Source organism: Echinops telfairi, unplaced genomic scaffold (genome assembly GCF_000313985.2).
Source record: "Echinops telfairi isolate 266 unplaced genomic scaffold, ASM31398v2 ScPeMD7_7424;HRSCAF=8462, whole genome shotgun sequence".
Lineage (NCBI taxonomy): Eukaryota > Metazoa > Chordata > Mammalia > Afrosoricida > Tenrecidae > Echinops > Echinops telfairi.
Genome location: NW_022111324.1, coordinates 93,246,668 through 93,273,025, shown reverse-complemented (window position 1 = coordinate 93,273,025; position 26,358 = coordinate 93,246,668).

Here is a 26,358-nt window from a genome sequence, read left to right as displayed (position 1 = left end):
AATTTATAAATTATCAAGGGCTCATGAGGGAGGGGGGAGCAGGGAGGGAGGGGAAAAATGAGGACCTAATGCTGGGGGCTTAAGTGGAGATGAAATGTTTTGAGAATGATGAGGGCAATGAATGTACAAATGTGCTTTACACAATTGATGTACGTATGGATTGTAATATGAGTTGTATGAGCCCCTAATAAAATGATTAGAAAAAAAAGAAGGGCCTATTCTTTAGCTAAGAAGCATTAGCAGAGCCTAGTACAAACTGTGGAGTCCCTGGTTGGTGAAAAATGTTGATTTGGGGTGATAATTGAATGATTGATGAGTCAAACCGCCCAGAAGTGCTTCAGAAAAATAGCCCTGGTGATCTACTTCTAAACTATCAGCCATTGAAGAGCCTGCAGAGCACAAATTTACTCTAGCACACATGGGTCGCCGTGAGTGGGAACTGGTCTAGTGCAGAAGGCAGCCATTGAAAATATCCTATGTCATTCTATTGAACGGGTGTGATAATCAAATGGTCAATTTTCCTGGGGAGTTCAACTTCCCAACGAAGGTGACATTTGAGTGACTGCTTGAAAGGAGAAATAGAGACAAACAGGAGGATGAAATCATTCCAAGGTACAGGTAAGGGTGTAAAAAGACAGCATTAGGGGACACGGTTGAGGAAAAGGCGATGAAGGAAGCGGCAGTGGGAGACGGAGGTCGGGTCAAAGAAGACATCGGCTTTGTGGAGAGCTGACTCTGGAAGTAACGTGAAGCTTAGAGCAGTGGTGGGGGCTGGGGGTGGGAGGGCTGATAGCAGAAGGACTAGTGTAGCAGGCACTGCAATAGCTCAGTCCTTGGATTAGGGTACAAATGGTCAATGCCATTAGCTGTTAGGCAGACGTTGGAGTTCAAACCTACCCAGAGGGAGCCAGAAAGACTTGGCATTCTGCTTCTGAAACCTCACTCCTCGAAAGCTCAAGAAGCACAGTTCTGCTCTGACTCCATAGTGTCACCATCAGTGGGGGTCCACTAAACAGCATCTGGGGGGTGGTAGTGGGGTTAAGTCAAGATTTTAATGAACTTCCCCTTGAATATCATTTAGAAATTATTTATTCCATTCTTAACATTTTTACTGAAACATAGAAAGCTAAAAGATTTTTTAATTATAACAGATTTTATGAAATTAAAAGTTACCAGTCTAGAAGGCACTAGAAAACAACAAAAACCCTAACAGTAATGAAGAATTTAGCCATTATCCAGCCTGGGGTTGGTTCATGAATGCTTTAAATCCAGGAACTAGTTTCCAAATTGCTACTGAAGAGAAATTCTACCTCTCAATGGAAGAACTTAGTGCTGAAGCCAAAGGGACACATCAGTCAAACTAACCTTCCCCTGGTAGATTTTCTATTACTGTCTGTGTTATTCTGGGTAGACTAGAGAAACAAATTCATAGGTACTCATATATGTCTAGGTAAGAGCTTTATATAAAGAGTAATTGTACATTAAGAAAACATCCCAGCCCAGTCCAGACCAAGTTCATAAATCCAATATTAGCCTAAATGTCCAGTACCAGTCTGTAAATTCCTCTTCAGACTCATACAATACATGCAGTGACACCAAGTGCAGGAAGATCATAGGCCAGTGGGTAGAAAGTCTTGTGGATCCAGTGGTGGTGGAAGTATCTTAGCACTGGCGTGGGTGTCCACAAGGCTCCTCCAGCTCCAAGGCTCTGGCTGCCATCAGCTTAGCGCCATGTGGCTTATCAACAGGAATGTCTCTCAGTGAGAGTGACCCTGTATCCCACCTCCAGTGAGCTATTTATCTCCTTAGCACCTCCAAATGTGGTCATCAAGCTACAGCCTGATTGAGAGGCTAAACTCCACCCCTTCACTCGTAAGTCTCAAATTGACAACAGATTATGTAACTACCATACTCTCATAATCGTTTTCCTTCTCTTAGGGCTAAATGGAGGCTGTTATTATTATTATTTACATTAGTCTAACATCTACATCTTCAACAGTTAGCCAGAAAGAAGCCATTAACTGAGGTCACTGACTCACAGTGACCCCTAGGACAGAGAAGAATGGGCCCTGTGGATTTCTGAGACGAAATCTTTTCTGGGGCAGAAAGCCTTATCTTTCTCCCACAGAGAAGCCGCCAGTTTTGAACTAAGAGCCTTGAGGCTTTGTGCTTCCATAAAGATTTATGAATGCTGGAACTCATACGGGCAGTTCTACTCTGTCCTTGAGGGTCACGATGAGTCAGAATTAACTAGATGGCAGTGAGTTTGTTTGTGTGTTATCCTAAAGACAAACAGGGACCTGGGGGCACTGCAAAAAATCAGCAGTCTGAACCCACTTTGTGCTGCTCTTTGGGGGAAAGAGGTGAGAGTCTGCTTCCCTAAAGATTTACCGTGTTGGAAACCCTATGGGTACTTCTATTCTGTCCTACAAGGATATTATAAATTTGAGTCAACTTGACATCAATACATTTGGGTTGGTTTTTGTTTCATTGGGAACATTCTAAAGAAACTTAGAACCCCTGTATAAGGATATATGGACACATGTGCTTATTGCAGCACTTTTAGATAGTGAACACTTAGAGTCAATAAAATGCCCATCATTAATGGAAACGAATAAGCCCAAAGAACAAAAAGCTCTGTCTTGGAAGAAGTACCGTCAGAAGACTCCTTAGAGGCAAGGATGGCGAGATTTGGTTTCACGTATTTTGGACATGCTGTCAGGCGAGACCAGTCCCCAGCGAAGGGCATCATGCTCGGTAAATGGAGGGGAAGTGAAACAGAGGAAGACCTTCCACAAGATGGATTGCACCGTGGTTGCATCCCTGGGCTCAAACCTCATAAAACCTGTGAGGATGGCCGAGGACTGGGGAGAGGTTCGTTCTGCTGTTTTGAGTTGGAACCCACCGGACAGCACTTACCAAGAGCAACATCACATAAGAAGAAGACTGGTCTTTCTGAACTGCGGCATTAGAGAAGAAAACAAACACACCATGCACCACCAGAAGAAACAAAACAAAAGTAGGCTGGGAAGAAATACAACCGTAATGCCACTTAGAATTGAGGATGGTGAGAATTTGGCTCACTTACTCTGGATATACTATCAAGATCAGTCCCTGGAAAGGACATCATGCTTGATAAAGTAGAAGGTCAATGAAAATGAGGGAAGCTCTCCATGAAATGGATTGGCACAATAGCTGCATCAGTGAACGCAAACCAAGCAGAGATCAGAGATATGAGACTGTCAGACAGAAGGACCGGGAATTGGATCTTAACAACGATAACTATCAGGATGAAAGAATGTCCATGACATACTAATTAGGGGATTTTATTTTATTATTATTATTATTATTTTTAAATCATTTTATTGGGGGCTCATACAGGTCTTATCACAACCCATACATCTATCCATTGTGTCAAGCACATTTGTACATTTGTTGCCATCATCGTTTTCAAACCATTTTCTTTCTACTTGAGCCCTTGATATCAGCTCCTCATTTTTTCCCTTCTCCCTCCCTCCCTCATGAACCCTTGATAATTTATAAATTATTATTATTTTTTCATGTCTTACACTGACCAATGTCTCCCTTCACCTACTTTTCTGTTGTCCGTCCTCCTGGGAGGGGTTATATGTAGATCATTGTGATCAGTTCCCCCTTTCTCCCCCCACCTTCCCCTTCTCCTCCTGGTATCACTACTTTCATTATTGGTCCTGAGGGGTTTTTCTGTCCTGGATTCCCTGAGTTTCCATGCTCTAGTCTATCAGGATTTGTAAGGTAGAATTGGGGTCATGATAGTGGGGGAGAGGAAGCATTAAAGAACTAGAGGAAAGTTGTATGTTTTATCGGTGCTATACTGCACCCTGACTAGCTCGTCTCTTCCTTGTGACCCTTCTATGAGGGGATGTCCAATTGTCTACAGATGGGCTTTGGTAATAAGGGGATTTTAAAAGCAAGTTATAGGACACTGCATGAAAATGCACCCATTTTATAAAATATATTTTAAATGTTTACAAAGAAATGTATATAGAGATACGCACCACATTTTAAACAGAGGTTACTCCTCTGTTTAAATGAAGAGTGCCATGAGATCATTTTACATTTTTGATTTATGAGCTTTCATATTTTTAATTATAGATATATTAGATGCACTTACATTTTTGCAATGGGCATGTATTACTCTTCTTTGGAGGGAAAAATCTGCGCCTCGGTAGGTGAAGTAACTTGTTCAAGGTTACTGAGACGGTGGCTGGAAAAGAGTACTGGAAGTCAGGCTTTCTCATCCAGTCCAGGTCTTTTCTGCTTCTCTTACATTTCTTTCAAAAGTAAATAAAATGGATGACTTTCTACTTTTTTAAATTAAAAGATCATTTTATTGGGGGCTCTTAAACCTCTTATAACACTCCATATAGCAACTGTATCAAGTGTATTTGTACATACGTTGCCATCATTATTTTCTAAACATTGATGTTCTATTGATCCTTGGTATCAGCTCTTCTTTTTCCCCTTCCTCCCTCCCACACCCTGGTGGCCCCTTGATAAATGCTAAATTATTATTTTCATATCTTACAGTGACTGCGGTCACCCTTCCCCCAAATACATTTCTGAGGTTCTTGATTAATAAGTATGCTTCTGAAGATTTTTTTCATATACTATTGAAATAAAGAAATATTCATTTAGAGTTAATACATTTTACTTATATGACTACTTCCCTAGCCACTAACACATACAGGGTTAGAACTAAAGCTCAGATATTGTTGCATAGTTGAACAGAGACCCAGACTTTTCCAACAGAGCACAGAAGTCCATTAGCAAACTGTAGAGGAATTTGCTATCATGTTTCCTCATCTGTTCTTGGAATATCTTCTGTGGTATTACTCAACTATAGTTGTTATATTTAGCTCCATTTTGATACTCACAAAGGTAAGCAGCACTGCTTTCCATTAAGTTAAATGAAATGTCTCCATTTTTAGCTTACCTTAAAATGGATAGCAACAACAGACTTTCAATACATTTATTTGTGACTTTAATTTTAGTGATCGAAGAATTCAAAATGTGGAGTTAGAATGATCCTAAATTATTGAATTTACTTTTTTCACCAAGTAATATATGAGGGAAATGTTTGAATGCAATTCAAAGGTAGACTTTGAAACACAACATGTTCTAAAAAAAATTAATTATGTTGGTAGATAAAAGGGATGCCAAAATGTGCATCTGAGACTATTCCTATTTCATAAAATATAATTTGTATATAATCATGTATGTATAAAATAGGTCTTAAAATATATGTTTGCAATAGCTCTTTCTGGTGATGAGACTCAGACTGATTCTGCTCTCTTCTCTATATTTCTCAGTTTGCTCATTTTGACAAAAGAAGGACATCAGGAAATATGTTTTAAAAAGAAGGTCTGGAAATTGATCCGGGACTATGTGATCTAAAGTACTACTTCCCAAACATATTTTTCTAATAGTCAGAGTTAAGCACTCCTAGAAGAGAGTGAGTCTTACAGTGATGTGCTCACACTTGCTAATAGAGAAAGGAACTGAACATCCCCACACACACACCACTTCAATACGAAGGAGGGGAACGAGGGAGAACAAAGATAAGAAAAGAGAGGAAACAGAAGTAAGAGAACGTCTTATTCATCTGCGGGGAGCTAGTATTATACAGATTATACAGATCCAGAGCAGGCAGGCACTTATTGGAAGAGGGGAGAGGAAGGGACACGTTTATAAAGTGAAAATAAAATGTAAAAAGAGTTAATGCTCAATCTCGACTCAGTTTTGCTTTACCCAATCCCATTTTTCAGCTAGGATTTAGCACAATGTCCAGGACATGGGGGGCTCTCAAGAAATGTTTAAGGATAAGAAATATGTGAAAATGCAGCAGTTGTCTGAACTTAAAGGGATGAAGGCTGAAGCCACAATTACAGAGGCCACCCAACAAGATGACATGTACCAATACACCCCGCTGGCCCATGCCAATGGTGCATAGCTGTTAGTCAGCTGAGTCGGTAGTTCAAAGCACTCTCTCCCGTGTCCTGACACACAAGTTGGGTAAAGAGGAGAATAGAGAGGTGATGCTGAATTAGCCATCATAAAATATTAGGATCATATTAAATTAATATTAAAATTAAAATTAGGATTACAGAAAGGGAAAACTACAGATCTCTGGTTGTTACCGTCTTTTCCCTTAAGGATTAAGAAACCTTTGAACTGGAAGAAAAAGCACCTTGACCAAATTACATAGGTCTCAACTTACATCCACTGCCATTGAGTTGATTGCGACTCACAGCGACCCTATAAAACAGAGAAGAATTGCTGCGGTGGGTCTCCAAGGCGGTAAATCCTTTTTAAAAAACAGTTTAATGGGCCGATAATTCACATAAGATACAATTTACTAGTTCAGTCGTACTAAGAAGAATTGTGCATTCATCACTACACTCCATTTCATAATATTTTCTTCTTTCTCACACTCACTATTGTTAACTCTCCATTTCCCGGCCCATAAGCTCTCCTGCCATGCCCCATACGTCAACGTTAATCCGGTTACTGTCTCTAGGATTTACCTCTCCTGGATTTCATAGACAGAAAATCATATAAAACATGAACAGGAAGCAAACAATGACAAGACAAAACAAAACAGAAAAAAACCTCAATGGAAAAGAAAGCAGATCATAGACCAGGGCTGTGAGTAGTCTTTGTATCAGGCAGGCTGCAGATGCAGTTAGGTTAAATTTTTTTGTTTTTTAAGATAATTTTATTGGGGGTTCTTACAACTCTTGTTATAATCCATACATCCATTTTATCAGACATATTAGTACATATATTGCCATCACTCTTTTCTAGCTGAGCCCTTGGTATCAGCTCCTCTTTTTCCCCCTCCTTCCCTACCCTCCTGGTGGCCCCTTGATAGATTATAGATTGTTATTGTTTCCATATCTCACACGAACCAGTCTCCCTTCCCCTCTGGCTTCTGTTGTTCTCCTCCCTGTACGGTGTGTGTGGTTATGTGCCTTTCATTGCGATTGGTACCTCCTTCCTCCTCACCTCTCCCCGCCTGCCCCCTACCCTTCTAGTATCGCTCTTCCCATTCCTGTTCCTGGGTTCCATGTGTCATGAGTGTTAGCTCTTGTCTAAACCTATGTACATGTTCTGGTCCAGTCCAGCGTGTGAAGCAGCACTGGGGTCATGATAGTGGGGGTGAGAAAGCCTGAAGGAACCAGAGGGATATTGTATGATCCATTGGTGCTTTACTGCACCCAGATTGACTTATCTCTTCCCGGCGACCTCTCTGTGGGGGGATGCTCCATTGTCTACAGATGGGCTTTGGGTCTCTGCTCCAACCCCGCTCATCCTCACCGATGCATTTTTGTTTGTTATGAATCTTCTGATGTCTGTTATCTGGTCCCAATGACACCTCATGATCGCATTGGCTGGTGTGCTTCCTCCAGACGCTTTATCTTTTAATAGCCGGGCACCATCCTGTTTTCACCACATCTGCCTATGCACCTATTTTGTCTTCAGCAATCGTGTGGGGTGGGGTGGGGTGTGAGCATCACAAAATGTCATTTTGTTAGAACAAAGTCTTCTTGTATGAGGGAGCAAGGCTGTAAATCTTTATGGGAGCAAACAGCCTCATCTCTCCCTCTCAAAGCAGCTCCCAGTTCAGAGGGCTTGATCTGCCAACCTTATAGTTAGTAGCTCAACTCATAACCCATGACAGCACCAGAGTTCCTTTATATGTAGATCGCTTGACCAAAAATGCTATGTCTATTTATTAGCATTTCAAATAACCCTGAAAAATTTACTTGGCCTCCTGTGCATCAATATTCACCTCTGGAAAACAGGATTTAAATTACACTTAGTGTCATCATTCTTAAAAATAATATAAGCATTAAAGTACCACATTCATATTGTAATTTATAAACCTCTTCATATATAACATATGTATTATTGTTTATTATTCTTGGTGGGAAAAAACTCATTCACTCTTGGTGAGTAACAGATTATTTTGGAAAATTAAAAAAATATAGCAAGGATTCATTTGAGTAAATAGCTAAATATACAAAAGTTACTCATTTGATCCCTTTTTTCCCCTCCTCCTTCATGCTAATACTCAAAACCAATAGAATACTCATTAACAAGCCTTATGGAGGTGAATCAAAATAGGAACACCAAAAACTAAAAACCAAACCCACAGCCATTAAGTCAACTTCAACTAAGTGTGACCCTCTAGGACAGACTGGAACGGTAAGTCTCTATGAGAGCACACAGCCTGAGCTTTGCTTCCTGGGAACTGCTGGGAGTTTCCACACTTCCCTTACGGTTAGCAGTGCAGCACTTAGTCCACTGTACCACCAGGGTTGCTTCCAAAATGGGAAGGGTAATGAAAAATCCATCTCTTTTTTCTACTATTAGCACCCATTTAAAAAGTCATACCAGGAACGATACAGAAGCTTTGGATTAAAACAAGAAGTATTATGTCATCTGTGAAATTCATTTTTTTAAAAATTCTTTACTAACAACCATGCCACCTGCCACCCTTAGCTCCTGTAGTCCCGAGGTATAATAGTTGGCTGCATTTGAGTCCGGGGTTGGGAGAATTCGTAGAAGTTATTATTATTGCTGTAAATTGCCCCTGGTTTGGCTCCAACTCATGACACTGTTATGATTAACAGAATGAAACCTTGCCCAGCCCTGGGCCAGCTTCGTGGTCATTGGTATTTCTGAGTCCACTGTTAGAACTATTTGGTCAGCCCGTCTCATTGAGGGTTTCTGTTGTTTTTGCCGAGCCTCTAGATGAGCAAACATGATGTCTTTTCTAGTGATTGATCTTCCCTCACGCACGTCCAGCGTAAGTTAGCCAGTCTCACCATCTTTGCTGCTGCTGCTTCTTTTAATTTCAAAATCCTTTAATGCTCGTTTTATCTGCAGTTCAAACCTAAACAATATTACAGGACACAGGTAGCAGGTGTAATTGTTGGTTTGTTATCGAATCAAGATCAGCTTTATCCTGACTACATGGTAATTATGTGGTCATTCCTCAGGGTATTAACTCAATGTAATTCACATCGAATAGCGCTCTTCACTTAACTCCGTAGTTTATGTCACTTTGTGGATTATTATTATTAATTTTCTTGGTTCTGAGGAGCATTCGGGTGGCAGGCCCAATATAGTGGACATTCTTTGCCAACACTGTGTTCAGCACCGAACCCTTCTGTCTGTCTTTCTCAGTGTGCAACTTCTCAAATGTAGAGGAGCTATTCAAAAGATTTGGGTCAGGCATACCTTCATAATCGGTGACATCTTTGACATCCTCAATTTTTAAAATCTTAAGAGGTCTTTTCATTGCAGATTTGTTTAATGCATGATATCACTTGATTTCCTGAGTTCTGCTTTCATGGACGTTGCTTGAATGCAATCACTGATGACTTCCATTTCTTCTTCATTTATCATTATTTTGATTTCTGGCCCAGTTGTGAGGATTTTTGGGCTCTTCAGACCCAAATGTAACCCATAATGAAGGTTGTAGTCTTAAAATTCATCACTAAGCACATCAAATAGAATCTAGACTTGGGGACTTATTATTATTATCTTAAATCATTTTATGGGAGCTCTTACAGGTATCATAACATTCCATAGTTCAATCACATCAAGCAGTGTTGTACAATTGCTATCACAATCAGTTTCAAAACGTGTTCTTTTGTCTTGAACTCTTTGATGTCTGCTCCCCTTTATCCCCTCCCTCCCTATCCTACCACCTAGGACACTTATTAATTAATTAGTTAATTAATTTTTGCCATATCTTACACCATCCACTATATCCATGCACATGCAATTCAGTTGTTCACTCCCCTTGCGTGGGGTCATACGGTCATCAATGCTATCATCTCCTCCTTTTCTCCTTCCCCCTCCTCTCTTCCTCTACCCTCGGTGCTGTGATTATGATGTGTGGGGTTGGGAGGGGATGTGAAGATGGGCAATTTGACCACCTTGCTGCCATCGGCTGAGGACGTCCTCGAAACTGACTTAGCTCAGTGTCTGCAGTCAAGAGAAGACGCGAGCTCTGCTCCACATCTGTAGACTGCCCTTGGGTCTCCTGCCTGCCTGTGATCTCCTGCTTGTTCCCGATCTCTGGCCCACTTTGGGGTCTCCGGCCTGCTCCAGATCTCCAGTCAGCAACCACAGTCTCTCGTCCGCACTATCCGCCAGCCAGTGTCTGTCAGCGCAAGTGCACTGAACCTGGCCTCCATAAAACCGACACTGCCCACTACAGAGCGCCAGATGGAGAGCGATGGCCCAGGCGCCGCTACCGATTTATTTTTCAGCTGTCCATGTCAATGAATATTGTTTTGTTTGCATAATTTCATGTTAAGCATCCTAAAGTGTAAGTCTTTGTTAGAAGACAGTTACAAAGGGCCTAACATGTTCCGTGAGCGCAAACAGAAGCGCGCTTGGGTGAGGGTGGCATGGAGCTGGCAGCATCTATTCTGTTATAGGGTCGCTATGAGTTGGAATCAACAATATGGCACCTGACGAACAATAACAACAAATGCGTCCAAGGATTTTCATTAGGGACTGAGAATACATAGGTAAATAGCACAGAGTTCCAAACTCCCAATACTTCAAACCCTTTAAAATAAAAATAAGCAAAATCCGTCTACAATTTTCACTTTATACAAAAATGATACACTTCACGATATTTCTTGATTCAGCTGAGTTAAAAGAAGAAATATAAAACCATCTGTTATCCTTACTACCAGAGAGTATCGCATTTAACATGAATATACACATATATTCACAAATGTAAAAGGAGTCTCCCTCGGAATATCTACGGTTTTGTAAACCAATTATTTTCCAGGAACACTTTCCCATGCTAAAATCTCCCTTCATATCTACGTAACTGAACTCTCAAATCAAAGCCCCTGCCACCGAGTTAATTCTGACTGATAGCAACCCTACAAGGCTCTCCAAGGCTGGATGTAAATCTTCACAGGAACCCCACAAGCCTCATCTTTCCCCTGTGGAGTGGCTAATGGGTATGAACTGCTAACCTTGTGGTTAGTAGACCAACATGTAACTTAAGGGTAATTTACTTAAATAGTTTCCAAATATTTCAGCTGTAAAAGTGGTTCAATCTTATTTTTTAAAACATCGGTGGGGAATTTAGGCATGTGACAGCTAAGTGTGGCTCACTTCTAATTTCATTCTCTATGCCAGAGCTGATTCACTGCAGCAGCAACTAGGTGTACGTAAAACCTCTGCTCCTAAACAAGCAAACAACCCCCCCCCCCAACAAAAAAAAACAAACCAAAAACCTAAAAACAAAACAAACCAAAAACCCTCTGCTGCGACTTTTAGCAGTTTCTGTGGGCCTGGAAGCCGAAGTCAAAGGACTCGTGTGAGGATCCTGGGAAGAATATGTACGTTCTGCTCTGTGGACCCTTGTATGGTCAGATTAACTTTGATTGCATGGACGCGTGTAGTCTCTGCGTGGCCAAGAAGCCAAGGAGACACACACAACAGGCAAACTGACTCAGATGGCACCTGTGGACCGCTGGTGCAATTCACATTGTGTAGCTAGCAAGAGAGAATTGCTCAAGAAGAGAGATAATATCATGACTTTTAAAAAATAAGAAAAGAAGTCTTAATTCTAGTCATGGTAGTTTGCTGAGACTAATTGTTCTGTATATAAAAATAACAAAATCTACACCAAATCTCCAGTTTTAGGAGTAACTTAAGGCACGAGAGGATGAACAGATGCCAGCAGCCCCTGCAGAGAAGCCGCCCCACTAACAGCTGTGAGAGGGCAGAGTGGACGTGCTCCCCTGGGATCCGAAAGCTGTCATCTCTATCGAAGCAACCTGCACGTCCTTCTTCCATGGACCTGCCGGTGAGTTTGAACCTTCAGTTCAAACCTTCAGTTAGCAGCCAACTTCTCAACCACCGAGTGACCAATTCTTAACAGCCCCCCAATTGTAACCACCTTCCTTGTCGACATAGAAGGTGAACTTGGTCTCTCCGTGTCTCTGTCACAGACTGGCATGTCTCTCTCAAGTTCAGCCATCCTTCCTTCTTTACTGTGAGCGACTTTTCACACCGCAGGCACATTTCCACAGCCTGGGCACTCGCCGCTCCCTCTACTTTTAATGCTCTTTCCTCAACTAGTTTCTTCCGTCACGTCTTTGCTTAAGTATCTACCATGACGACACTCCTCATCTCCCTTCCCTTAACTCTAACCGAAATGCTAACTTTTCACTTCTTGGCCTTGTCTACTATCTCTCTCTCTAGAATACAAGCGCGTGGTTACCTCGGTGGGTGTTTACTTGCTTTCTCTTTTACCAGTGTTTGGAATAGTGAATGGACTGGACTGCTTGTTGCTCGGACTCCTCTCTGCCCTCTGTACAACATAACCAAACGGTGCCTGGTCCCGCGACATTCTCAAGTATTGTTACAGCCACTGTGGCAATCCAGCTGGTCCAGGGCCTTCCTCTTCCACGCATGTCCTTTCCCAGGGACTGGTCTCTCCTGATAACATGTCCAAAGTACATGAGATAAAGGCTCTTCAACCCTGTCTCTAAGGAACATGCCTGCTGTCATTCTTCCAAGACAAATCTGGTTGTTCTTTTGACAGACGATGGTCCTTTCAGCATTCTTCACCAGCACCATAATTCAAATTCATGGATCCTGTATCAGTTTTCCTTATTCAATATCCAACTTCACATGCATATGTGGAGATTGAAAAGACCACAGTTTATGTCGGGTGCACCTCAATCTTCAAAGTAACATTTTTGCTTTTTAACGCTTTCAAAGTAAAGACAAGAGAAATCTTCACCATGGGACCGATGGGTAACATCATGATAAATGGAGGAAAGATTGAAGTTGCCAAGGATCTCATTTTGCTTGGATCCACAATTAATGCTCATGGAAGCAGCAGTCGAGACACCAAATGGCACATTGCACAGGGTAAATCTGTTGCACAAGCCCTCTTTTACAGGTTGGAATATGTTAATAATCACTATTATTTTTGTTGAATTACCCTATTTGACATAACAGCTTCATTTCCCATAGGACGATTTCTTCCATGGGTTGGTGGGCCGGCACTAAATTACAGAGATGTCTTGGTGATTCACAGTCATGGTTTTCATGTGCACGTTCACTTTTGCTAGTAGAAGCCAGAGAGGTACTTGATCCCAGGTGACTAAGACAGAAGAAAATGGAATATAAGGGACTCTTCCAATGGACAATGGGAAAACTCTCCCAATGCGTTTGGAAAGTTTATTTGTAAGTCAATTGTTTGGACATCTGGAACCTATTTTCAGAGCATGATTGGGCACAGCTAGTTAACTGCAGGGAGTCTGAGCAGACCGAAAGGTGCCAGGCCTGGAACCAGAGCTGTCTGCTGGGACAAGGCAGTCAGGCCCTGGAGAGATAGGAACAGGTGTGCTGGACTCTAAGCAAGCTCAGTGCAGCTAGCAGGAGATGGTATCCTGAGGGCAAGGGCATATGCAACAGTCAGTGCTAGAGAGAGGTCCCAGAAGAAATTTGGTACACCCCACTGAGAGGTAGAGCTTAGCAATGCCAATCTAAGAGTAGTGATAATTAGGAGATGGGTTTGTCCAAAAACATCACTAAGAAATCATCAAAGCAAGCCACAGAGCACATTTGCAATATGTTTATCTTTTGAAGGACTCATGCCAGGAACACCTTTAAATCAAGAAGGTAAGACAGACAATTCACCGGAAAAGTGTGTACAAGACTTGAACAGTTACCTCAAAAAGGCAATATCTGAATATATAATAACATATGAGTACATTTTCAGTCTCATTTGCAATCAGTCAATTTAAAGCTACAATGAGATTTCACTATACATACACCAGAATGGCTACCACTAAATAAGTACTGTGTTAGGGTTCTCTAGAGAAACAAAACCAGAATGCTAATAATATATATTTATACAGATAGATAGATATATAACATAAGAAATAAACAGTTAATTAAATTATAAAGCAGTACAAATGGCTCAGTGCAACTCACTCCTGTGAGACAGCTGTGAGACACTGGCAGTCCTTCAAGTCTTGGGGGCCACCGGGTAGTCCTCTGTAGAGCAATACAAGCTATCTGGCCACAGGCAGCAAACAGCAAGGCAGGTCACCAACAGTCAGCAATGACAGGATCCGACAGTCCCCAGCTCAAGAGATATAAATTCCAATGGTGTGGTGGAGCAGGTCTTGAAGGAACCTCAAATTACAGTGACACAGTCCACGGGTTAGGTGTCCCACAGGTAGTGTAGCTTGCAAATTGAGGCACAGAACAAGTAAGGCAGCCGCACACTGGTCCGATGATCAAACAGCAAGAGACAAAAAAGGTGAGGCTCGCCGAGCCATTTATCTCTCTGCCCTTCAATTAATCTCAAATGGGTTTATCGGCCAGGTTGGCACAATAAACTAACTACCTCATTAACAATGTCACATATTAATAAGGATTTGAAGCAACTGGAATTCTCATGTATTGCTGGTGAAGTAAAAATTGATACAAATAGTTTGAAAATTGTCTTTCATAATTGCTATGAGTAGGTATGCATGCATATATTCACATACCTAAACATATCCATAAATATTCATAGCAGTATTTCCTAGCCTGAAAACAATCCTAATGTTTACCAATAAGATAACTAATACACAAATTTGCCATGGTCATACAACTGACTACTGCACCATTGCTGTGCACAATAATATGACTAAATATCATAAATAAATGTTAGGCAATAGACACGAGATACAAAAGAACATCATATGATTGTATCCACATAAATCTCAGACATAGTCTAAATCAATATGCTGTAAGAGAAATAATGGTAGTGGCTGCCTTTGCAGAACATGAATGGGACCAGGTTGGCGCTGTTAATATTCAAGGAAGCTGTTAATATTCTAATTATTAGTCTGACTATTAAGTACCCAGACATGTTTATTTTGCAAATAATCAAGCTATATGCTATGTTTTTCTGAGTGTACAGTATTCAAAAGAATAATGATTCAATTTTTTAAAAAGGAATAATGGAAAGAAAAATAGAAAAAAGAAGGAAGGGAGGGAAGGAGGGAGGAAGAAAAGTAGCTAGCATTCAGGGCCTCAAACTCCAGTTCAGGGGTCAGGAGTTAGCCCTAATTCAGGTAAAGAAAGTTGCCAAGAGTTGTGCAATACTACAATCCATGAAATAGGCGTAGAGCTCTGGGTCTCAATTTCCATATGTCAAGAGTAGAAGTCATACAAAATTCTCAGTGTTTACTTAGTACAGTGGATGGATTAAATAAATGCTAGCCATGGCCACTACTACTAGTAGTCATTTTACGTCAGTAGGAGCAAGAAGGAGAGTAACATACTTACATAACAAGAACCCAAGGGAAGCATATACCTGGTACTAAGTCCCTAACTGGACACTCTTGGCCTAGTTTCTATGCAGCCCTTGGTGAACCAGACCACGTGTTATAGACTATGGGGACTTTAGTTCTGCTCTTTCAAAGCCCCAATGTCCTTCATAGGCCACAACAAAAGGTTTCAATGTGGAAACCCTACTAAGTGAACTGGGTTTTACCTCAAACTCAACGGTAGCCCTTGGACTTCAGGCTGAAACCCACTAGTGTGAGAAGCAGATGAGTGCTATCCCAAGGGCGTAGAACCGATGGGCCATGGACTTTGGTTTGAAAATCTTGCTTTCAGGGTGCCTAATGAATTGTGGCTCAGAATTACCATATAGTTACTATTTTAATGCCCCCCCTGCTTCATTAGTGGGGGACAGAAACGGCTTTCTACTCCTGTAAAGATCCCGTCCTATAGGGTCGCCATGAGGTGGCATCAACTCAGAAGTTAGGGTTGCTTCATTATGACATGTATTAATCTCATACACATGGCCCTGTGGTTGTGAATGAATATTCTGCAAAGTATTGCCCTATTATCAACCTCCTTTTTTGGTGCAAATGCTGGCCAGTCATTTAAGAGTTTAATCTGTACAAATCAGCGATTCATTTACTATGGTTCCTAGCTGACCTATACTCATATAATTTTTTTTTTCCTGAACAGTGTTTTAAATTCTATACCACTGGCTAAACTGACGACGCTTTTAATGCATAGTGGTTACACTTTGGGCTGCTAACTGCAAGGTCAATGGTTTGAAATCACCAGCCAGCTCCACGGGAGAAGGATGAGGCTTTCTGCTCCTAAAAAGATGTACAGTCTCAGAAACGAACAGTGGTAGTTCTACCCCGTCCTATAGCAAGTAGTTATGAGTCAGCAGTCACTTGATGTCAATTGCATTGATGCCCCAGGGGAATGATTGATAATGTTCTCTAACAAAAAATGACAATGATGTCTCTAAGGTGAAACAGAGACATATATAAACCATAGATATAGTAATGGATTTTGAATTTGCACTTAATTCTAGCCCAAATCCAGGAACAATTAGTCCTTTTTACATGGCTCTGCTTGATTCTTGCCTGCCTGAGGAGACCACTGAAAATATGGGTGCAAAGAGTGGTGAAGAAACTACATGGTGCCTGGCTATCAGAAGGAATTGCGTCTGGGATCTTAAAGGTTTGCCTTCAAACATGAAGCCATTTAAGTGAGGTGTTAGCTAAGCCTAACATGGAAGAAGCATACCAGCCTGTGTGATTCAAGAATGATAAATAATATAATCCAAATCCGAAGGAAGGAGAGGTATCAGAGCTTAAATTGTGAACACCTGGTTTGCAGATGTCTATGGATGATAGTGAAAGCCCAAAATCCATTGGCAGGGTCCACATATGGCCTAAGCCTCCAGTGAATCCCCTCTGATCATAGTTGGGAGGTGTGAATAGCCTTGTTATCAGACATAGAGCAGTGTAGTCAATTCTGTCAGATGTAGTTAGGTTGAAATGCAATATCATTTGATCTCCCTTTTGACCCATTTTAAAGTTGTTTTAGGCTTAAAAAAAGTGAAGGATAAATACTAGTGGATTAAGTCTCTAGCATTCCCCTCTCACCATAGACCAGGGATGTGAATAGCCTTGTTATCATGAAGAATGCATTGGGAAGTGGATTATTGCAGATGCAGTTAGGTTAAAATTTAACATCTTATCTCATTTAACACCTTTATGATCCCACCATTTCAGGATGTAGCATATGAACAAAAATCAATGGCACTGAAAGAAGAAATTTAAGCTGCACTGAAAGCATTCATCAAAAACAAGGCTCCAGGAATTGTTTGAATGCCAAATGAAATGTTTTCACAAGCTGGTAAAGTTCTGAAAGCACTCACTTGTTTATGTCAGGAAATTTAGAAGAAAACTACTTGGCCAACTGACTGGAAGAAGTCTGTATTTGCACTCATTCAAAAGGAAGATGACTCAAGAGAATGCTTACATTCTAGAACAATATCACTGGTATCCCACGCAAGAACAATGGTCCTAAAGATCGTCTAACAAGGGTTGCAGCAGTACATGGACAAGGAGCTGCCAGAGGTTCAGGCTGGATTCAGAAGAGGATGTGGAACAAGAGATATCATGGCTAATATCAGATGGATCTTGGCTGAAATCAGAGAATGCCAGAAAGATATTTACTGCTGTTTAGTTGACTATGCCAAGACATTTGACTGTGTGGACCATAACTAGTTATAGGGATAATTGAGAAGAATGAGAATTCCAGAATACTTCATTGTGCTCATTCAGAACTTGCACATGGATCAAGAGGTGGTTGTGGGAAGGGAACAAAGGAATATTCCATGGTTTAAAATAAGGAAAGGTGTGTGACAGGGTTGTATCCTCTCACCATACTTACTCAATGTGTATGCTGAGCTCAGAGAAACTGGATTATATGAAGAATGTGATATCAAGATCTTAGGAAAGGTCATTAACAACCTACAATATGCAGATGACACAACCTTTCTTGCAGAAAGGGAGGAGGACTTGAAGCGCTGGCTGATGAAGATCAAGGATTGCAGCCTTCAGTATGGATTACAACTCAATGTAAAGAAGATCCAAATCCTCACAAGTGGTAGCATCATATAAACAGAAAAAGTGGTACCATTATATAAACAGAAAAAGTGGTAGCATCATATAAACAGAAAAAGGCTGAAGTTGTCAAGGATTTTGTCTTGCTTGGACCAACAGTTAATGCTCCTGGAAGCAGCAGTCAAGACATCCAAAGATGAGTTTCATTACGTAAATCTGCTGCATGAGACTTCTTTAGAGTATTGAAAAGCAAAGCTATTCCTTTGAGGACTAAGGGGCACTTGACCCAAGCCATAGTATTTTCAATCGACTCAAACGCATTTGAAAGTTGGACAGCGACTAAGGAAGAGTGAAGAAGAATCTGTGCATTTGAATTGTGATGTTGGAGGAAATTACTCAAAGTACCACGGACTGCTAAAAGGACAAACCAACCTGCCTTGGAAGGAGTACGGCTAGAGTGCTCCTTCGAGACTCGGATGGAGAGACTTCTTACGTACTTCAGACATGTAGTCAGGATAGACCAGTCCTGGAGGAGGACATCATGTTTGATAGAGCAGAGGGCCAGGGAACGAAAAGAAGACCCTCAAAGGGATGGATTGACATCGTGTTCGTAACAATGGGCTCAAGCATAGCAATGATTGTGAGGATGGTGCAGGACTGGATGGCGTTTAATTCTGTTGTGCGTAAGTTCACTATGGGGTGGAATCCACTCAAGGGCACCGAACAACATACTTTATCCTAAGTTCTGAGCTATGGTACAAAAACTTTTATTTGCCAGAGAGGTACTAAGTAATATTTTTTCTGAAAAGGGAGTGAGAAGTCAAATAAGTTTGGGGACCTATGGAGAGGGTGGGGCTATGGGCTTTCTCTTTTGCTCTTTCTTTACCAAAGACATGGACATCCTCACAGTAGAGATGGAGCTACTTATATTAGAAGGAATTTTTTTTTTCAGAAAAAGGAGGGGTAGGTCAAATAAATTTGAGTGTCTGTGGAGAGGGAAGGGCTAAAGATTTTCTCTAGAGGCTTTCTCTCTTGTTCTACCTAAGAGATGGGCATCCTCATTTTAGAGCTGGAGATACTCATTAGAACGAGAGGATGCAGTGGTAGGACAGGTGGGTTAGTCATGTGGTGGGAAGGACTGGCTGAACCTGGTTTTATTTAAGTGGTTCTACAATACAAAGGAGGGATAACGCATGTGTATGTGTGTGGATGCACACATCTGCTGAGCATATCCAGTGGTAGGTAGTGAGTGTTATGGAATGACAGAAAGTAAGTGAATCTAGTAGAGTCAGTGACTACAGTTACATAACAAGAAGCATAGGAATGTACTGGGTACAGCCACCGTTGTTATGACGAAGATGACAGACAAGAAGGCAGTAGGCCTGGCATTGGTGTTCTATCGTGGTGATTTCCGGTGTTCCGTGCCAAGTTATTTGGCTTTCCACAAGAATGCTATAGACCTTTAGTAGAGAGAATGGCTCACAGAGGACAGGAACAAGAGGGTGTAAATTAGAGACAAGCATGCGAGTCATTTGCTGCTAGCTAACCATAAAATTTTTTCCTTTTAATCAAGAAAAAGCTTATAGGATATACTTTGAATCCTCATTTTAACCTTTTGGGAAAATTCCTAGGAAACTTCCACTACTGTGAACTGTTTTCCTAAAAGAGAAGAAACACAAAAGATTGCACCCTTTCCTTCACCATCGATATCCCAGTTCAATATTATCAGAAGTGTTTAAATTTCATTTTGATGGAATCAGTTTAATTATTAAAACCTTACAAATGACTAGCATTTAAATTACATAAAACTTGTATTAATCAATAACGTTTCAAAATATAAAGACTATATATTTGGTTACGTAGCAGCAATATTTTCTTTCATGAAATCGAAACATTACAGTATGCTTTTGAGAACCATCATGCTCACCCATATACTTGTCATAATGCACATGTTCCTCATCCTTACTTTATTGTTTGTACTCACAGCAAAGTAAGCCCTCACTCTGTCCTGGACTAAGTGTATTTTGCATTCCTGCCCACCCCCACCTCCTGAGGCCCAGGAGAAGTTGGAGAAAATGGTGTTAAAGGCTGGCCTATAGTCACAGATGAGTAATAAGTTGGAGCTTCCACCCCTCTATCTGCTCTCCTGGTGTCGATCCTTGTGCACATTACCATGATTTCAGAAGAAATTGTACATTTACTTAAGAAGCACTTGATAAAAATCTTTTTCATAAACAAGCTTCTGTGGTTGGTGGCCATTGCCTCATCAATGACATGGAGGTCTTCCAGGCGTGTGCCAGTCTTATGATTATCGGTATATCTGCGTGCATTGTTGCCGCTCTTGTCGAAGTTCACTGCACTGAGCGTTTTGCTGTTTTCACGGACCCTTTATCAAACATGATGTCCTTCACTGGAAATTGATCTTTCCAGATTTTCAGCATTAAGTGCTCAATAGATATTTGTTGAATGATATGTGGTCTGCTGGACATAAACTGAAGATGACAGCAGAAGTAGTGGGTTTGGGCAAATTTCATGAAATGCATTCACTTTATTCTCCTCCAGAGCACATACCCAAACATTAAGCATTATGTTTATACATGCTTTATTTTATTTTATCCATAACACGTACATGCTCTCTTCACGCAGGCTAACACACGACGCCATAACATTGTCTATAATGTCTTCATAAACACGTAAGCCCAGCCTGTTCAGTTTATATAATCCTGGCTTTGAACTTCATCTGAAGTTACAACATCTCTCAGGTATCTCACATCATCACTTTCCATTCCTTCCATCCACTTGAGTTTCAATTTAGCCGTGGGGATCATGTGGTCTGGGGTACATATCATGTCACTTATAGAGCGCCCATTACTACTTTGCCACTACTGTCTAGTGACACCATTTCAAGACCAAATACATGCTATGAATATGATTTAGCATAAGAGGGTCTCAATGGGGGGCTTTTCCTGCTGCAAACGTTTCAAAAAGAAAATTTGAACAGGGTAGTTACTCAGCATTTCGTAACAAATTCGATTATAATATATATAAATTATATTACATTTCACTTAGAGGAAGTGATAATAGAACAAAACTTTCCATTTTAGCTACCAAGTGCTTCAGTGACCTTGCAAATGTCCCTGCAATTACAACTAGAGTGCTGTCCCATCCATGGAGGCAGAGATTTGTAGGAATTCGACTTTTTATCTAGGAATATTTCTTTAGGACAGGGACATACAGAAATAGAACACGAAGGATAAAGAAAGAAGGGAGCGAAATACTTTTAAAAGCTGTGTGGACTGTATGGAATTTCCTTGGGATGATAAAAAAATAGATCCCGGCTGCCTTTTTTAAGCCCTGTGACGCTCTGCGTCTTGAACCCTTTCTAACACGAGCTCCACGCTGGGTGGGCAGGAGCGCTCAGGTCTGGGGTCCCTTCCAAAGCAGCTGCTGCCTAACTTTGCGAGCTTCCATTTGCCAGTTCTTCTTTCATCAGTTGCCAGGCTTCTGGAGTGTTAGAATAGTAAACAGTTGTTTCTCAGAAACAGGCAGAGGGTTGTCTACTACCACACATGCTAAATTTAAATGTTCAAAATCCCTTTTCTAACCACCGAGAGCAGTGATTTTCATCCAAGGTATGGGAAGGAGACACTAGTCTCCAGGAAGTTTGGAAAATGAAATGAGCGAGTCTACATTGAAAAATCCGGTGGTCCTATATCCCACCTCCCAAGCCAACATCTATCAGAGAACCGCTGGTACAGATCTTTGACAGTAGGCTGCATTTTCTGCAATTGGCCCATAATGTTCTTGACATTTCCAAAGGAAGTTATGAAGTACTTATGGTCAGCCCCATAGTCAGATATCTAACTCTGTGGCCACCCTTACTAATGTTGCCCTCCTTCATATTATGAGGGAGAATGAGTTGAGTGGAATTAAGAGTTGGCAACAATTTACTGAGTTCTTAGGTTTGTTTTTTGGAGCTGCCAGAGTCTAAGAACTAGAGCTTGGATTTCATCAAGTGTGTCTTTTATAATCTTGGCATAGCAGGTTGGCTGCACAAACATCAATGGAACCTGAAACAAGGGTTGAAGAAGGAAGCAAATGCTTCCTTCCATTGTCCCACTCTTGTGCTATGAACACAGAAGGGAAGCTTGTTTGTTGTGAAATACAGTGCATTATTTGTCTTAGCATTGACTGAAAAGACTCCATCGCCTTTGAAATCCTAATACACATAAGGTAAACCAGAGCTGGTGTTTTCAGTACCAATTCCCCCTTATCCTTGTCCGCCTCCCACACTAGAAGCTGGGGAAAACACATACGAGAGCAGACAATTAGGTATTTGCACTCTTGGCCTGTCTTTCAGTGGCTATGTGTGATAGTTATGTAATCAATTGTCAATTTGAGACTTACTAGTGAAGGGGTGGAGTTTCCTGTCAATCAGGTCACAGCTTGATGATCTCATTTGGAAGTGCTAAGGAGATGAATAGCTCCCTGGAGGCGGGACACATGCTCATTCCCTGGGAGACATTGCAGCTGACAAGGCACATGGAGCTACCCTAGTACCCTGAGCTGGAGGAGCCACGTGGAGACGCCTGCCAACTCTAAGATGCTTACAATGCCACTGGATCCACAAGACTTTCCACCCACTGGCCTGTGATCTTCCTGCATTCAGCATCATTGCATGTGTTTTATGACTCTGAGGAGGACTTTCTAGATTGAGATCGGACATATGGGCTAACATGGGACTGATGGACTTGATCTGGAGGTGGCTGGGATGTTTTCTCAATGTTCAACTGCTCTTATATATAAAGCTCTTTCTTATACACATATGAGTGCCCATGAATTTGTTTCTCGAGTCTACCCAGACTAACACACCATGTATCTTGGTTCTCACCACAAAGATAAATAAGGAATTATGGTAGGTTTGCTTTTCAGAAAACGTTTACTTCTTTATAAAAATTGAAGTGGGAAGAAAGAACATGCAAGCAGCACCCCTTTCCCCTTTCTGTTGTGCAGGGTGCCCAGAGTTGAAGCAGCCATGTTGGACCATGATGGGGAAATGCATATGGTTTCTTTGGATGATGAAAGGGGGAAGACTTGATGGCATCTTCAAGCAACTTCCTAATTTTTTGTCACATCAGATAAATAAACCCTATTTGATTAAGTTACTGTTAGTTCCACTTTTTGTTTTTAGCTTCCAAAAGCTTTCCTAATGGACAGAAAATTGTGTAAAAAATCACTTCAAGGTGTTAGCCTGCTCTGTGCAATACAATAAAGATAGACCCTAAGTGGTGCAAACAGTTAACTTGCGTGGCAGCTAATCAAAGATTAGAATTTTAGGTCCATCCAGAAACACCTTACAAGAAATGCCTGATGAAATATATCTGAAAAATCAGATACTGAAAACCCTTTGGAGCACAGTTCAATTCGGGCACACACAGGGTCATCGTGAGTTGGATTCAAGTCCATGGGAACCTTTTATATGACAGAAGGGGCTGCCGTACTACAGGTTTTGGTTGCCTTCCAATGCTTGGTTAGACAGTTTCCATGCCCAGGTTTACTTAAAGTAGCCCTTGGGAGGTTACAATTGCGTGGCTAACCTCAGGAGAAGCATGAGCTTCCCCTAAAGAATTACAGCCTCAGAATCCTCAGAGAAAAATTCTACTCTGTCCTATGGGGTCACTGGGAGGCAGAATTTATTTGATGGCAGTTTGTTACTTAAGAAGTCCTAGTGCAGCAGTTCTCAACCTGTGAGTCACGACCCCTTTGAGGGTCAAACAACCCTTTCACAGGGGTTGTCTGATTCTTAACAGTAGCAAAATGACAGTGATGAAGTAGCAATGAAAATAATTTTATGGTTGGGGTCACCACAACATGAGGAACTGTATTAAAGGAAGGTTGAGATCCACTGCCCTAGAGGTACTGTTGGATAGGCATTGAGCTGCTAACATTTAGTTCAAATCCACCAGCCACTCTTTAGGAGAATGATGAGGCTCTCTGCTCCCCTAAAGACTTACAGCCTCAGAAATCCCCTAGGGAGTTGTGAGTTGAAATCAACTTGGCAGTGAGTTTAGGGCAAGTATACGTAGAGACTGCTCTGTGCCTAAAAGAGCATGAACAAAGAAAACGACTACTTATGAAATGTACCTGTATGTAAGCATGTTTTGTTTGAAAGCTGCTGACAGACCAGAAGCTGACAAAGCTGTACTAAAGTTCTGGCAAGAGCAGTGCTGTCTGAGCACCAGAAACAGACAGTAGGATGGAACAATGAAAAAGGGTCAGAGGCCATTCTTCCTGATCCCCTAGACACCCAGCCTTTCATCACCCCCAGGAAACAACTGCCTCGAGGTGACCTTCCCATGCAGTTCTTGTTGTGCACGGTCAAACCGATTCTGACTTATAGTGACTATATGACAGAGTAGAACAGCCTCGTAGGTTTTCCTGAACTATAGTCTGTATGGAAGCAGATCACTAGTACTTTGGGCTCAAACATTCTATCAGTTAGCTGTTGAGCAATTAGCCATTGCTCCACCAACACTCTTTCCTATGCTGTGCTACCCATATAACCAACTGGGAAGGCGAGGCAAACTGGAAGAAATCATTCAAATCAGCCCCTCCCCTGTTTTGGCCTCACTGATTTTGTTTGAATTAATCTCTCTAGCTCCCAAATCTCAGTTCTTTGTCCCTAATTCTGGCTTCTTTAGCCTAGTGTTCACCTCAGTGAAATCCCATATGAAACCTAAGGGTCTGTGTTAGTCTGGGTTGAACAGAGAGGGAAAAAAATCCAGCGACACTCATATATGTACAAGAAGGGGCTTTATCTCAAGAAGCAATCATACATCAAGAAAACATGCCAGCCCAAGACTCAAGTCTATCCGTCCTATACTAGTCCATAAGTCGCTCTTCAGACTCATGCAGCCACATGCAATGATGGAGAATGCAGGAACATCACAGGCCGGTGGGTGCAAAGTCTTGTGGATCCAATGGAGGTCAATGTAGCTCCATGGTTGTGACAGGTCTCAGAATGGATCATCAGCAAGAAGGTGAATGCAGGGGGTTGGTGTGTGTGTGTGTGTGTGTGTGTGTGTGTTCCAGGAACCTCCTTATGAGAAAGCAACACCCACAGGGAGGTACCATCAGGCTGTGACCTGATTGACAGGCGAGACTCCACCCCTACACTTTTACATCTTCAAGTTGACATGAAATTATGTAACTACCACAGGGTCCTTCTGCCACCACCATCCCTTCTATTCCTGAATCTCCCTTCAATGTTAATGTTTTATTAGAGTTTAAATTCTAAGCACTAGCGTTGAGGAAGGCTATGATTATCTGTCAGTTTGTCACACCACGGTGGCGTCAATGTTGCTGTGATGCTGGAATATCTGTCTCTGTCATTTCAAATACCAGCAGGGTCGCCCAAAGTGAACAGGTTTCAGCAGCGCTTCCAGACTAACAGCAGACTACAAAGAAGGAGCAGCTGTCCGTTTCCGAGGAAGCAGTCACTGGAAACTTTCGGAACAGCAGGAGAACATTGTCAGATACTGAAAGCAGCACGAACAGCAGCCGGACAGCAGATGTGGTGTCAGAAGATGCATCCTCCGTTCAGAAGGCTCTCAAGACACGACTGAGGCAGTGGAGTGAACCATAATGACATGGATGGAGTAAAGCTTTCAGGACCTCCATTTGCTGAAGAGGCACAACTAAAAATGAGAAGGAACAGCTGTGCACATCTATTAATAATTGGAACTTGGAATGTACAAAGTATAAATCTAGGAAAATTGGAGGTCATCAAAAATAAAATGCAACACATAAAGATCAATTGAATATGCTAGGCATTAACAAGTTGAAATGAACTGGTGATGGCCATTTGGAATCAAACAGTCCTATGGCTTACTGTGTTGGTTATGACAAATTGAAGAGGAATGACATCACATGCAGCATCAAAGAGAACATTTCAGGATCTATGTTGAAGTTCAATGTTTTCTGTGATAGGTTAATTTTCTTCCATTCAATCTAAACTTACATATGAGCAATTGATGGTCTGTTCCACAATAGGCACCTGCTTTTTTTGGTTGATGCTATTAAGCTTCTCCATCCTGTCTTTCCACAAAGGTAATGAATTTTATTTCTATGTGTTCCCTCTAGGGAAGTCCATGGATATATTCACTGTTTATGCTGTTGGAGATGGTGCTTGTGTTAGGCCGGTTGTCTAGAGAAACAAATCCAATGGCATTCATTTATGTATAAGAAAGGACTTTATATCAAGATGCAACTTTACATCAAGAAGGTGCCCCAGCCCAATCCAACTCAAGTTCATAGGTCCAGTTCCAGGCAGGGCCCTGTTCAGAGTTATGCAGCTGTTGCTAAAAGGTGAAGTGGG